Source organism: Balaenoptera borealis (genome assembly GCF_965194805.1).
Source record: "Balaenoptera borealis genome assembly, contig: HAP1_SCAFFOLD_1579, whole genome shotgun sequence".
Taxonomy (NCBI): domain Eukaryota; kingdom Metazoa; phylum Chordata; class Mammalia; order Artiodactyla; family Balaenopteridae; genus Balaenoptera; species Balaenoptera borealis.
Window position 1 is genome coordinate 27,560 of NW_028122654.1, and position 16,456 is coordinate 44,015.

General features: G+C 38.0%; 1 long non-coding RNA gene across 5 annotated transcripts in view; it reads right to left on the minus strand.

The window, feature by feature from the left end:
- The window catches only part of LOC309622109, a 28,731-nt gene extending 21,145 nt beyond the window's left edge, over nt 1-7,586 (minus strand). For 3 of the 5 annotated variants that reach the window (XR_014240514.1, XR_014240515.1, XR_014240518.1), the window contains exon 1: nt 513-2,748. This is a non-coding gene — a long non-coding RNA (uncharacterized lncRNA). Of the gene's footprint in view, nt 1-512; nt 2,749-7,207 lie in introns of those variants that run through there. The other 2 variants (XR_014240516.1, XR_014240517.1) reach the window with 2 other exon arrangements.
- Between the last annotated feature and the right edge of the window lie 8,870 nt (nt 7,587-16,456).

Sequence of the window (16,456 nt, forward strand, 5' to 3'; positions counted from 1 at the left end):
TGGAGAAAATACTTGTAAGTAACATACTTGATAAAGAACTGGTATCTATAAAGAACATATAAAGAACTCTTAAAACCCAATAATAAGATTTGAACAAACCAAGAAGAGATTGAATTAGTGATCAAAAATATCCCAACAAAAAAGTCCAGAACCAGATGACTTCACTGGTAAATTCTACCAAACATTCAAAGAAGAATTAATACCAATCCTTTTCAAAATTTTCCAAAAAATGAAATGGAAACACTTTGAAACTCAGTTTAGGAGGCCAGCATTACCCTGATACCAAAACCAGAAAAGGATGCCAAAAAAATAAAATCAATAAATGGCTCATATAATTACTAATAAAAATAAATACAAGAATCTAATAAGAACATGTTTTATAACCTAATCATTTTGGATCACCTATTTCTTTCCCAAAGATTTAATCCCTGATGAACAGTAAACATAGATGCAAAAATCCTCAACAAGACATTAGCAAACAAGATTCTACAGTAATGAATAGAATCACATACCTGAGCAACTGGGATTTATTCTAGGGATGCAAGGATTGTTCAATATCCACAAATCAATCAATGTGACACACTGCATTAACAAATTGAAGGATAAAAATCATATGACCATCTCAATAGACGCAGAAAAAAAGCACTTGACACAATTCAACATTCATTTAAGAAAAACTCTCAACAAAAGGGGCATAGAGGGACCATACCTCAACATAATAAAGGGCTTATATAACAAGTCCACAGCTAACATCATACACCATGGTGGAAAGCTGAAAGATTTTCCTTTGAGATCAGGATCAAGACAAGGATGCCCACACTTTTATTAACCAAGGAGGTGAAAGACCTGTACACTGAAAACTATGACATTAATGAAAGAAGTTGAAGAGGAAACAAAGAAAAAGATATTTTGTGCTCATGGGTTGGGAAAATTAATATTGTTAAAATGTCCATACTACTCAAAGCAATCTACAGGTTCAGTGCAATCCTCATCAAAATTTCAATGGTATTTTTCACATACATAGAACAAAAAATTCTAAAATTTGTATGGAATCACAAAAGACCCCAGATAGCCAAACCAGTCTTGAGATAGAAGAACAAAGCTGGAGGCATCATGCTCCCTGATTTCAAATTATATTACAAAGCTATAGTAATCAAAACTATGATATACATTGGTATAAAAAAAAGATACATTGATTAATGGAACAAAATAGAGAGACCAGGAATAAACTCACATGTATATGGTAAATTAATTTGTAACAAAGGAGCCAAGAATATACAATGGGGAAAGGACAGTCTTTTTAAGAAATGGTGCTGGGGAAACTGGACAACCACACGGAAAAGAATAAAACAAGACCAGTGTCTTCCGCCATACACAGAAATTAACACAAAATAGATTAAAGACTTGAATGTAAGCCCTGAAACCAGGCTTACATAAAACTCCCAGATGAAAACATAAAAAAAATCCTTCTTCACAAGGATCTTGGCAATGATTTTTTTGGATATGACACCTAAAGCACAAGCAACAAAATAAAAAACAAACAAGTGAGTCTATATCAAATTAAAAAGCTTCTGAGCACCAAAGGAAATAATAAACAAAATGAAAAGGCAACCTATGGAATGGGAAAAAATATTTGCGAACCACACATTTGATTAGGAGTTAATATCCAAAATATGTAAGGAACTCATGCAACTGAATAGCAGAAAAGTCAAATAATCCAATTACAAAATGAACAAAGAATCTGAAAAGACATTTTTCCAAAGAAGGTATTCAAATGGCCAACAGGTAGCACATAAAAGATGCTCAATATCACTAATTACTGGGAAATGGGAATCAAAACCACAAGGAGATATCACTTTACACCTGTTAGTATGGCTATCACCAAAAACATAAGAGATAAGCATTGGCAAGAAAGTGGAATAAAGGGAACCCCTCTGCACTCTTGGTGGGAAAGTAAATTGGTATAGCCATTGTGAAAAGCAGTATGAGGTTACTCAAAAAATTAAAACTGGAACTCCCATGGGATCCAGCAATTCCACTTCTGGGTTTTTAGACAAAGAAAATAAAAACAATAACTCGAAAAGATATATGCACCCCCATGTTCATTGCAGTATTATTTACTATAGCCAAGATATGGAAACAAAGTGTCCACTGATGAATGAATGTATAAAAAAAAAGTATATACACACAATGAAATATTATTCAGTCATAAAAAAAGAAAGAAATCTTGACATTTGAGATAACATGGATGGACCTTGAGGGCATTATGTTAAGAAAAATATGTCAGATAGAGAAAGACAAATACCATATGATCTTACCTATATGTGGAATCTAAGGAAAACAGAAACAAACAAATAAACAAAACAAGGTTATAGATTTAGAGAACAAATTAGTGGTTGCCAGAGGTGGGGGATGGTGATATGAATGAAATAGGTAAAGGGGATCAAAAGGTACAAACTTGCAGTTATAAAATAAATAAGTCATTAGAATGTCAACTACAGCACTGAGACTATAGTTAATAATACTGTATAGCATATTTGAAAGTTGCTAAGAGTGTAAATCTTAAAAGTTGTCAATACAAGAAAAAACAATTTTGTAACTATGTATGGTGACGGATGTTAACTAGAATTATTGCAATGATCATTTTGCAATATATACAAATTTTGAATCATTATGTGTACACCTGAGACTAATATAATGTTGTGTGTCATTATACTTTAATTTTTTAAAATAATAATACAAATTAAAAAACCCCACCTTTTGAAAAAGTGCCCAAAAATTTTGAATAGACACTTTACCAAAGATATATGTAACACAATTTAGCACATAAAAAGCTATTCTATATGATAGTCATTAGGGAAATGCAAACAAAAGTCACAATGGTATTCTTCTACACACCTGTTAGATGGCTAAAATTAAAAAGATTAATGACAGCAAATGTTTTATTTATAATGCCTAACCTGGAAACAACACAAATATTTATCAGTAAGGGAAAGGATAAACAAATTGTGGTAAATCCATATAGTAGAATAGTCGATAATAAAAATAAATACATTATAGATAAGTGCAAGAATGTGGATTAATTACATGATAATTATGCGGTGGAAGAAACCAGGCAAAAAACAATATATACTGTACCACTCTATTTATATAAAATTCTCTATGCAAATTAACCTGATGTCTAATGGCATCATGTCTAATGGTCAGTTGATGGGAAGAGCAAAGAGGGGTGGGAGGGCAAGTTTATAAAGGAACAATAAAAATCTTTGGGGAGGGCTTCTCTGGTGGTGCAGTGGTTGAGAATCTGCCTGCCAATGCAGGGAACATGGGTTCGAGCCCTGGTCTGGGAAGAGCCCACATGCCGTGGAGCAACTGGGCCCGTGAGCCACAATTACTGAGCCTGAGCATCTGGAGCCTGTGCTCCGCAACAAGAGAGGCCACGATAATAAGAGGCCCGCGCACCGCGATGAAGAGTGGCCCCCACTTGCCGCAACTGGAGAAAGCCCTCGCACAGAAACGAAGACCCAACACAGCCACAAATAAATAAATTTAAAAAAAAAATGCCACCTCAAAATATGCCACTTTGGCATAAATATGGTTTTGAGCTGAAAGCAACTGAAAATCAGCAGATGCAGGAAGAAATCTTCCCTCCCCTTTTCTCCCTAAAAGCAGGGCATGAATTTTCCCTGAGACCGGGGCCCCCTCTCACGAACCAGGAAGAAGAGAGTGACTCTTGTCCCCAAAGGTGGAGAATGGGCACTGAGGTGAGTCTACAGAAACAAACCTTATGAAAATAGCGCTTATCTCCCATCAGGTTCCCCATATATTTCCTACTCACTTTCCTCCAAACCCCCTTTCCTTTCTTAAAAATGGAATATAAGCCCCCAAGTCTAACTACTTCTTTGAGTTTCACTTCCTTCCTGTTGGACTCTTTCACACAGAAAATATTAATTAAAGTAATTTATGTTTTTTCTTCCATTATTCTGTCGTTTGTCAGTTTACTTTGCAGGCCCCTACGAATAAACCTAAGAGGGTAGAGGAAAGAAATTTCCTCTCAGACATCAGCAATGAAGGGGAAAAAATGTTTTCGTGGTGACATGGGAATGAACTCTGGAGTTGGTCAGATCATCACAATGGTCACATCAGTCATCTATGCTGAGCAACCCTCCCTTGGTATTCTTGTCCTGCCTCTATTTCTCATGGTATCTGGTAGCACTGCAGTGCCCAGGAATGTCATGAGCTCTCTCCAAGGTGAGGCCTATATGCAGATATTATTTTATAAACTATTTCCAGAATCTTGTTCAAGGTAAAACCACACAATTCATGTTCTAAGTTCGAAGGCAGCTCAGCTCACAGAGAAGACCTTTGAGAAAGCACAACATGCTTACGGGTCTCTGGCATGGTATCAATGTCAGCCTCTAGACTGTGTCAAAAGCAATTCTGCACTCCCTCGTATGGACCAAACATGGGTAAAATACCTCTTCTGGCGCTTCCTTCTCTCTGATGATGTAGCTACCTGGGAGCCTGTAAGAACTCACTAATACTATGCTTTCTAAGAGCAGTTTCTGCTCTCGCTCAAAACCGTATAGTTTTTCTTTAATCATGTGGATAGCTTCAAGATTCGTTTTTTGGTTTTTGGTATTTTTTACAATGGGATAACTTGATACTATATCTGAGAATACCCTTCCCAGTAATTCTAGTCTCCTTGACATCAGTAAGATACGGAAGAGAAAAACCTTTGTAAAATGGTGTTAAGGAAAATTATCCAAAAGCCTGAAAAAAACTAAAGGGACTTTTGCCTGTTCTTTCTTAGTTATGCTAGGGTTGGATTATCAGGCCTGCCTGCGGATTATCTGAATCTCTAGGCATGTACCTTTGCATCTTTGTGTAACTTGTTATTTACTATTGATAAAGGTATGCTGTAATTCTGAAGGGGTTGATGTTAATTTGTACCTTGATTTCTGTCAGATAGCAATACAAATAATGTCTGTTCAGTAGGGATGCAAATGATTCCTTTCTGATGGAAAATACAATTTCCAAATTTCAGAATGTTAGCTGATTTTCCCTACAGAACATTAGCTATTTTTTCTCTAAAATCAGTAATCCTATTTAAGAATTCTTCCAGCTACTCGAAAAGCTTCTACCCCATTTAGTTCTTTTGAATCAGCACTACCATCATGCCAGTTCTCTTATTAATGGGTTCATTAAATCTGTGCCATATACTGATTTTACATTTGCATGAGAGTCATGAGTTTAATTTATGAAAATGATACTTTGACAAGGAGCAACTGTGAGTAGCACAATGTGCACCAGTCAACAAACCATGGGCACACAAAGTAAGAAGGGCTACCTGCATGGACATACACACCAAAAAACCGGTCACTTTCAAACAGTATCTCTGCTGTCTTTTCCCTGCTCTTATTTGGGTTCATAAGAGCTCAGATTTCCCAATATCTAGTAGATATGTTAAGTTTCTCTGTTAAAAATATATAGGCTTATATTTGGTTTAAGCTCATATATTATTTTTAATCAAAATTTTGGACTCTGCCCTTTTCCATAGGATAGTTAGTGCCTAGTGATTTGAGGGTGGGTCTGATAACAGGCTCCTATCCAAAGCTGAGATTTATTCTGGAAAGTTTAAGCCTGCAGCTCCATACTGTAGGTGTCCTTACACCTACAACACTGAGGTGTCCTTACTCACCACCACCTCCCTGCCCTGCTTGTTCCCGCTGTCTGCCTGGAGAGAACCCTGGGGAGAACCTCCACCACTGCCCCACTCTTCCTTCTTTTTGGTCTTCCCCCTTACTTGGGGAGATTGCTTGTACACTTCTGCTTTTCCTTCTCCCTTCCCTTTGCCCCTCTTTTACCAAGTCTAATCATACTCCTTTGATGGGACTATTTCCCTTGCAATCAACTTCATTGCAATTGTTTTGATTAGTGGTTATTGGCACCATGCCCCTATCAAAAAGAACTAATCAAACACCTGACCTGGTGGGTGGGGATCAATTCCACTACGATGAGCAAAGGAGAGCTGAGAGGACACTGATTTCATAAATGGACTCGTGAATGTTTTAGTTATAAAGAGTTTTGTGTCCCTATACCATTTAGTAATTGTAGGCCTGTGAAACTGAATTTTCAATTAACAAAAACTCTGCATTGTTCAATTCAAAGGATATGTTCTACTTACTATTTTGTACCAGGACAAATGTTGAACTGGCACCAAAGATGAATGACACATCCTACCAGCCCTCAAGGAGGTCACAGTCCAATGGAGTTGATAGGCATGTACATATAACATGCAAGATTTCTTTTATAAATATTGCAGAGGTATAAACCAGGTGAAATTAAGGCATAATTAGGGAGAAACACATGATTTAAGAATCTCAAAAGGCTTACCGGGGGCATTACATTTTACTTTATTATTATTTTATTTTAATGAAGTCCTGTTGCATTTTATATTGAGTTCTATGATCCATTTAATGTATATGAAAAGTCTAAGGTCTTTGTCTAGATTCATTTTTTTTTTTTTTTGCATGTAGCTGTCCAGTTGTTCCAGCACCAAAATTACACACGGAGAAACAGACAATCTCAATAGGCCTGTATCTATTAAAGGATTTGAAACTATAATTAATAACCTGCCAAAAAGAAAGCACTAGGGCCAGATTGGTTCACTGGTGAATTTTAACAAATATTTTAGGGAAAATGTATGCTTATTCTCTAAAAATAGAACTAGAATGAATACTTTCTAACTCATTCTATGAAACCAGCATTATCCTAACACCAAAAGCATACAAAGCATTACCAAAAAAAGGAAAAAGTCAGACAAATGAATATAGTTGCAAAAATCCTGAACAAAATATTAGTCAATCAAATCCAACTATGTATGAACAGAATTATACACCATGGGCAAGTGGGATTTATTCCAGGTACACAAGGCTGGTTCAACATAAGAAAACCAACTAGTGTAATTCATCATATAAACAGGTTAAAGAAGAAAAACTATATGGTCCTATTAATAGATACAGAAAAAGCATTTGACAAATCCAGCATTCATTCATGACAAAAACGTTCAGTAAACTAGAAATAGAAGGGAACTATTGCAACTTAATAATGAGAATTTACAAAACACCTACAGCTAATATAATATTTATTAGTGAGAAACTAGATGCTTTCTCAGTAAGATTAAGAACAAGGCAAGGGGGCTTACCTGGTGGCGCAGTGGTTGAGAATCTGCCTGCTAATGCAGGGGATACGGGTTCGAGCCCTGGTCTGGGAGGATCCCGCGTGCCGCGGAGCGGCTGGGCCCGTGAGCCACAATTGCTGGGCCTGCGCGTCTGGAGCCTGTGCTCCGCGGCGGGAGAGGCCGCGGTGGTGGGAGGCCCGCGCGCCGCGATGAAGGGTGGCCCCCGCTTGCCGCGGCTGGGGGGGGCCCTCGCACAGAAGCGAGGACCCAGCACAGCCATACATAAATAAATAAATAAATAAATAAAACTAAAAAAAAAAAAACAAAAAACAAAACAAGGCAAGGGGGCTTCCCTGGTGGCGCAGTGGTTGAGAATCTGCCTGCCGATGCAGGGGACACGGGCTCGAGCCCTGGTCTGGGAAGATCCCACATGCCGCGGAGCAGCCAGGCCCGTGAGCCACAACTACTGAGCCTGCGCACCTGGAGCCTGTGCTCCGCAACAACAGAGGCAACGATAGCGAGGGGCCCACGCACCGCGATGAAGAGTGGCCCCCACTGGCCGCAACTGGAGAAAGCCCTCGCACAGAAACGAAGACCCAACACAGCCAAAAATAAATAAATAAATAAATAAATAAATAAATAAATAAATAAATAAAAAAGAACCAGGCAAGGATATCGCCTCTTAACACATTTTTTCAACATTGTCCTAGAATTCACAGCGAATATAATTAGACAAAAAAAGGAAATTAAAAGTATATAAATTGGAAAGGAAGAAATAAAACTGTTTTTGTAGATGACATGATCATCTATGTAGGAAATCTCACAGAATCAACAAAAAACTTTGAGAACTAATAAGCAATTATAGCAAGGTTGCAGGATACATTTTTCACATATACAAATTAATTGCTTCCCTGTACACCAGCAATGTACAACTGGGTTTTGAAATTAAAAACACAATATCATTTACATTAACACCCAAAAATGAAATACTTAGGTATAAGTCGAAGAAAATATGTGTAATATCTATATGAGGAAAAACTACAAACCTGTGAGGAAAGAAATCAAATAATTTAAATAAATGGAGAGATACTACATGGTCATGTATAGGATGATCAAAATTGTTAAGATGTCAGTTCTTCCCAACTTGATCTACAGATTTAATTAATCCCAATCAAAATCCCAAGTGATCTTGTGGATATTGACAAACGGATTCTAAAGTTTGTCAAAACCCAGAATGGCTGACACAGTATTGAAGGGAGAGAACAAAGTTGGAGGATTAACATTACCCAAAATCAAGACTTACTATAAAGTTAACAGTAATCAAGACAGTGTGGTATGGGCAAAAGAACAGACAAATAGATCAATGGAACTGAATAGAAAGCCCAGAAACAGACCAAGACAAATACAGTCAACTGATTTTGACAAAGGAACAGAGGCAATATGATGAACAAAGATAGTCTTTTCAACAAACAATGTTGGAATAACTAGACATCCACATGCAAAAAAAAAAAAAAAAAGTGAATTTAGAAACAAACCTTACACCTTTCACGAACATTAAGTGAAAATAGAGCACAGACCTAAATATAAAACACAAAGCTATAAAACTTCAGGAAGATAACACGGAAGAAGATCTTCCAACTCTACAACACTCTGGAAAAGGCAAAACTATGGAGACACTAAAAAGATTAGGGGTTGCCAGGAATTAGGGACAAGAGAGGAATGATGAACAGGTAGATTACAAGAATTTTTAGGGCAGAGAAACTATTATGTATGAGATTGTAATGGTCAATACATGTCATTATACATTTATCCAAACCTATAGAACGTACAACACAAATAGTGAACTCTAATGTAAAACTTAATTAACAACAATATATCAGTATGGGTTCATCAATTGTAAAAATGTACCACTAATGCAAGATGTTAATAATTGGGGAAAAGGGAATGGGGCGTTGGCAGGAGAAGAGAATAAATGGAATCTCTATATCTGCTTAATATTTCTGTAAACCTAACACTGCTCCAAAAAAAGTTTCTAATTAAAGAAACAGTGGCAGAGAGAGTTGTAGATTTGTAGCAAAGTGCTGATTCATGAAGGCTTTAGAGATTTAAGAAAAATGCAGTAAGTGATTGCTTAGGGCTAGGAGGCTTGTGGGGATAGTAGGGTGATAGGTATGGGATTTCTTCTTGAGGTGACAAAAATGTTTTAAAATTAACCGTCGTGATCATTGCACATATCTGTGAATATACTAAAAACGACTGAATTTTACACTCTAAATGGATGAGTTATAATCATATGTGAATTATATCTTAATAAGTCTGGCTAAAAAATTCAATGGCCTAGATCTGTGTTATTAAATTAAATAAACAGCACTTAATAGTTTTTCTATAGCTGAAGTGTATGCTGTAAGGTTCTAACATATGACTTCTTCCCAGGAAGTCAATAATGTTTAAAAGTATAAAATTTCAGAGTTAATATCAATTTTTTTACAGAATTCAATGACAAGAGAATCACAGATGCAAGGGCCAAGAGCCATTAAAAGAGTTTCCTTCCAGATCACGGACTAATGAATAAGATTTCCAAATGTCAATATTGATGACATGGAAAAGTATACACTATTCATTTGGAGTGAAGCTGTCAGCATTTCTTTTTGAATGAAAACGATGACCAAACCCTCTTCCCCAAACGCACACGTACAAATGCCGAAGAGTGCATCCTCCTTCGTGAAGCTACCAACTCAGCAGCCTTCAATGAAGGGCATACAAAAGATGGAGCGCACTACAAATATCCATTGTTGCCACCACCTCAGTAACACAGGAGTGGCTTTATCATCGGAAGTAATCGAAAGAAAGAAAGAACAGATGGACGTCTGGTTTATGGGGACTCACACAGTAAGCGTCACCCGAGGTGGAGGGCTTGCCACGGATAGAAATTAGGTGTTAGAAAGAGGGAACATGAGAGCAACAGAGAGGAAGACGGTTTGGAGACGGGATGCTCAATTCTTTTATTCGGTTGTTTTATTTTGTGATATATGTCTGACAAACCGATTGCATAGAATTGCATTCTCTTACTGAGTGAAACTAATGAGTGTAATTATTTTAAATTGAGGCTATCTTATAAAAAAGCTGAAGAACTCGGGGGCTTCCCTGGTGGCACAGTGGTTGACACTCTGCCTGCTAATGCAGGGGACACGGGTTCGAGCCCTGGTCTGGGAAGATCCCACGTGCCGCGGAGCAACTAGGCCCGTGAGCCACAATTACTGAGCCTGCGCGTCTGGAGCCTGTGCTCCGCGACAAGAGAGGCCACGATAATAAGAGGCCCGCGCACGGCGACGAAGAGGGGCCCCCGCTCACCGCAGCTAGAGAAAGCCCTCGCACAGAAACGAAGACCCAACACAGCCACAAATAAATAAATTTAAAAAAAAAATGCCACCTCAAAATATGCCACTTTGGCATAAATATGGTTTTGAGCTGAAAGCAACTGAAAATCAGCAGATGCAGGAAGAAATCTTCCCTCCCCTTTTCTCCCTAAAAGCAGGGCATGAATTTTCCCTGAGACCGGGGCCCCCTCTCACGAACCAGGAAGAAGAGAGTGACTCTTGTCCCCAAAGGTGGAGAATGGGCACTGAGGTGAGTCTACAGAAACAAACCTTATGAAAATAGCGCTTATCTCCCATCAGGTTCCCCATATATTTCCTACTCACTTTCCTCCAAACCCCCTTTCCTTTCTTAAAAATGGAATATAAGCCCCCAAGTCTAACTACTTCTTTGAGTTTCACTTCCTTCCTGTTGGACTCTTTCACACAGAAAATATTAATTAAAGTAATTTATGTTTTTTCTTCCATTATTCTGTCGTTTGTCAGTTTACTTTGCAGGCCCCTACGAATAAACCTAAGAGGGTAGAGGAAAGAAATTTCCTCTCAGACATCAGCAATGAAGGGGAAAAAATGTTTTCGTGGTGACATGGGAATGAACTTTGGAGTTGGTCAGATCATCACAATGGTCACATCAGTCATCTATGCTGAGCAACCCTCCCTTGGTATTCTTGTCCTGCCTCTATTTCTCATGGTATCTGGTAGCACTGCAGTGCCCAGGAATGTCATGAGCTCTCTCCAAGGTGAGGCCTATATGCAGATATTATTTTATAAACTATTTCCAGAATCTTGTTCAAGGTAAAACCACACAATTCATGTTCTAAGTTCGAAGGCAGCTCAGCTCACAGAGAAGACCTTTGAGAAAGCACAACATGCTTACGGGTCTCTGGCATGGTTATCAATGTCAGCCTCTAGACTGTGTCAAAAGCAATTCTGCACTCCCTCGTATGGACCAAACATGGGTAAAATACCTCTTCTGGCGCTTCCTTCTCTCTGATGATGTAGCTACCTGGGAGCCTGTAAGAACTCACTAATACTATGCTTTCTAAGAGCAGTTTCTGCTCTCGCTCAAAATCGTATAGTTTTTCTTTAATCATGTGGATAGCTTCAAGATTAGTTTTTTGGTTTTTGGTATTTTTTACAATGGGATAACTTGATACTATATCTGAGAATACCCTTCCCAGTAATTCTAGTCTCCTTGACATCAGTAAGATACGGAAGAGAAAAACCTTTGTAAAATGGTGTTAAGGAAAATTATCCAAAAGCCTGAAAAAAACTAAAGGGACTTTTGCCTGTTCTTTCTTAGTTATGCTAGGGTTGGATTATCAGGCCTGCCTGCGGATTATCTGAATCTCTAGGCATGGACCTTTGCATCTTTGTGTAACTTGTTATTTACTATTGATAAAGGTATGCTGTAATTCTGAAGGGGTTGATGTTAATTTGTACCTTGATTTCTGTCAGATAGCAATACAAATAATGTCTGTTCAGTAGGGATGCAAATGATTCCTTTCTGATGGAAAATACAATTTCCAAATTTCAGAATGTTAGCTGATTTTCCCTACAGAACATTAGCTATTTTTTCTCTAAAATCAGTAATCCTATTTAAGAATTCTTCCAGCTACTCGAAAAGCTTCTACCCCATTTAGTTCTTTTGAATCAGCACTACCATCATGCCAGTTCTCTTATTAATGGGTTCATTAAATCTGTGCCATATACTGATTTTACATTTGCATGAGAGTCATGAGTTTAATTTATGAAAATGATACTTTGACAAGGAGCAACTGTGAGTAGCACAATGTGCACCAGTCAACAAACCATGGGCACACAAAGTAAGGGCTACCTGCATGGACATACACACCAAAAAACCGGTCACTTTCAAACAGTATCTCTGCTATCTTTTCCCTGCTTTTATTTGGGTTCATAAGAGCTCAGATTTCCCAATATCTAGTAGATATGTTAAGTTTCTCTGTTAAAAATATATAGGCTTATATTTGGTTTAAGCTCATATATTATTTTTAATCAAAATTTTGGACTCTGCCCTTTTCCACAGGATAGTTAGTGCCTAGTGATTTGAGGGTGGGTCTGATAACAGGCTCCTATCCAAAGCTGAGATTTATTCTGGAAAGTTTAAGCCTGCAGCTCCATACTGTAGGTGTCCTTACACCTACAACACTGAGGTGTCCTTACTCACCACCACCTCCCTGCCCTGCTTGTTCCCGCTGTCTGCCTGCAGAGAACCCTGGGGAGAACCTCCACCACTGCCCCGCTCTTCCTTCTTTTTGGTCTTCCCCCTTACTTGGGGAGATTGCTTGTACACTTCTGCTTTTCCTTCTCCCTTCCCTTTGCCCCTCTTTTACCAAGTCTAATCATACTCCTTCGATGGGACTATTTCCCTTGCAATCAACTTCATTGCAATTGTTTTGATTAGTGGTTATTGGCACCATGCCCCTATCAAAAAGAACTAATCAAACACCTGACCTGGTGGGTGGGGATCAATTCCACTACGATGAGCAAAGGAGAGCTGAGAGGACACTGATTTCATAAATGGACTCGTGAATGTTTTAGTTATAAAGAGTTTTGTGTCCCTATACCATTTAGTAATTGTAGGCCTGTGAAACTGAATTTTCAATTAACAAAAACTCTGCATTGTTCAATTCAAAGGATATGTTCTACTTACTATTTTGTACCAGAACAAATGTTGAACTGGCACCAAACATGAATGACACATCCTACCAGCCCTCAACGAGGTCACAGTCCAATGGAGTTGATAGGCATGTACATATAACATGCAAGATTTCTTTTATAAATATTGCAGAGGTATAAACCAGGTGAAATTAAGGCATAATTAGGGAGAAACACATGATTTAAGAATCTCAAAAGGCTTACCGGGGGCATTACATTTTACTTTATTATTATTTTATTTTAATGAAGTCCTGTTGCATTTTATATTGAGTTCTATGATCCATTTAATGTATATGAAAAGTCTAAGGTCTTTGTCTAGATTCATTTTTTTTTTTTTTTTTGCATGTAGCTGTCCAGTTGTTCCAGCACCAAAATTACACACGGAGAAACAGACAATCTCAATAGGCCTGTATCTATTAAAGGATTTGAAACTATAATTAATAACCTGCCAAAAAGAAAGCACTAGGGCCAGATTGGTTCACTGGTGAATTTTAACCAATATTTTAGGGAAAATGTATGCTTATTCTCTAAAAATAGAACTAGAATGAATACTTTCTAACTCATTCTATGAAACCAGCATTATCCTAACACCAAAAGCATACAAAGCATTACCAAAAAAAGGAAAAATTCAGACAAATGAATATAGTTGCAAAAATCCTGAACAAAATATTAGTCAATCAAATCCAACTATGTATGAACAGAATTATACACCATGGGCAAGTGGGATTTATTCCAGGTACACAAGGCTGGTTCAACATAAGAAAACCAACTAGTGTAATTCATCATATAAACAGGTTAAAGAAGAAAAACTATATGGTCCTATTAATAGATACAGAAAAAGCATTTGACAAATCCAGCATTCATTCATGACAAAAACGTTCAGTAAACTAGAAATAGAAGGGAACTATTGCAACTTAATAATGAGAATTTACAAAACACCTACAGCTAATATAATATTTATTAGTGAGAAACTAGATGCTTTCTCAGTAAGATTAAGAACAAGGCAAGGGGGCTTACCTGGTGGCGCAGTGGTTGAGAATCTGCCTGCTAATGCAGGGGATACGGGTTCGAGCCCTGGTCTGGGAGGATCCCGCGTGCCGCGGAGCGGCTGGGCCCGTGAGCCACAATTGCTGGGCCTGCGCGTCTGGAGCCTGTGCTCCGCGGCGGGAGAGGCCGCGGTGGTGGGAGGCCCGCGCGCCGCGATGAAGGGTGGCCCCCGCTTGCCGCGGCTGGGGGGGGCCCTCGCACAGAAGCGAGGACCCAGCACAGCCATACATAAATAAATAAATAAATAAATAAAACTAAAAAAAAAAAAACAAAAAACAAAACAAGGCAAGGGGGCTTCCCTGGTGGCGCAGTGGTTGAGAATCTGCCTGCCGATGCAGGGGACACGGGCTCGAGCCCTGGTCTGGGAAGATCCCACATGCCGCGGAGCAGCCAGGCCCGTGAGCCACAACTACTGAGCCTGCGCACCTGGAGCCTGTGCTCCGCAACAACAGAGGCAACGATAGCGAGGGGCCCACGCACCGCGATGAAGAGTGGCCCCCACTGGCCGCAACTGGAGAAAGCCCTCGCACAGAAACGAAGACCCAACACAGCCAAAAATAAATAAATAAATAAATAAATAAATAAATAAATAAATAAAAAAGAACCAGGCAAGGATATCGCCTCTTAACACATTTTTTCAACATTGTCCTAGAATTCACAGCGAATCTAATTAGACAAAAAAAGGAAATTAAAAGTATATAAATTGGAAAGGAAGAAATAAAACTGTTTTTGTAGATGACATGATCATCTATGTAGGAAATCTCACAGAATCAACAAAAAACTTTGAGAACTAATAAGCAATTATAGCAAGGTTGCAGGATACATTTTTCACATATACAAATTAATTGCTTCCCTGTACACCAGCAATGTACAACTGGGTTTTGAAATTAAAAACACAATATCATTTACATTAACACCCAAAAATGAAATACTTAGGTATAAGTCGAAGAAAATATGTGTAATATCTATATGAGGAAAAACTACAAACCTGTGAGGAAAGAAATCAAATAATTTAAATAAATGGAGAGATACTACATGGTCATGTATAGGATGATCAAAATTGTTAAGATGTCAGTTCTTCCCAACTTGATCTACAGATTTAATTAATCCCAATCAAAATCCCAAGTGATCTTGTGGATATTGACAAACGGATTCTAAAGTTTGTCAAAACCCAGAATGGCTGACACAGTATTGAAGGGAGAGAACAAAGTTGGAGGATTAACATTACCCAAAATCAAGACTTACTATAAAGTTAACAGTAATCAAGACAGTGTGGTATGGGCAAAAGAATAGACAAATAGATCAATGGAACTGAATAGAAAGCCCAGAAACAGACCAAGACAAATACAGTCAACTGATTTTGGCAAAGGAACAGAGGCAATATGATGAACAAAGATAGTCTTTTCAACAATGTTGGAATAACTAGACATCCACATGCAAAAAAAAAAAAGTGAATTTAGAAACAAACCTTACACCTTTCACGAACATTAAGTGAAAATAGAGCACAGACCTAAATATAAAACACAAAGCTATAAAACTTCTGGAAGATAACACGGAAGAAGATCTTCCAACTCTACAACACTCTGGAAAAGGCAAAACTATGGAGACACTAAAAAGATTAGGGGTTGCCAGGAATTAGGGACAAGAGAGGAATGATGAACAGGTAGATTACAAGAATTTTTAGGGCAGAGAAACTATTATGTATGAGATTGTAATGGTCAATACATGTCATTATACATTTATCCAAACCTATAGAACGTACAACACAAATAGTGAACTCTAATGTAAAACTTAATTAACAACAATATATCAGTATTGGTTCATCAATTGTAAAAATGTACCACTAATGCAAGATGTTAATAATTGGGGAAAAGGGAATGGGGCGTTGGCAGGAGAAGAGAATAAATGGAATCTCTATATCTGCTTAATATTTCTGTAAACCTAACACTGCTCCAAAAAAAGTTTCTAATTAAAGAAACAGTGGCAGAGAGAGTTGTAGATTTGTAGCAAAGTGCTGATTCATGAAGGCTTTAGAGATTTAAGAAAAATGCAGTAAGTGATTGCTTAGGGCTAGGAGGCTTGTGGGGATAGTAGGGTGATAGGTATGGGATTTCTTCTTGAGGTGACAAAAATGTTTTAAAATTAACCGTCGTGATCATTGCACATATCTGTG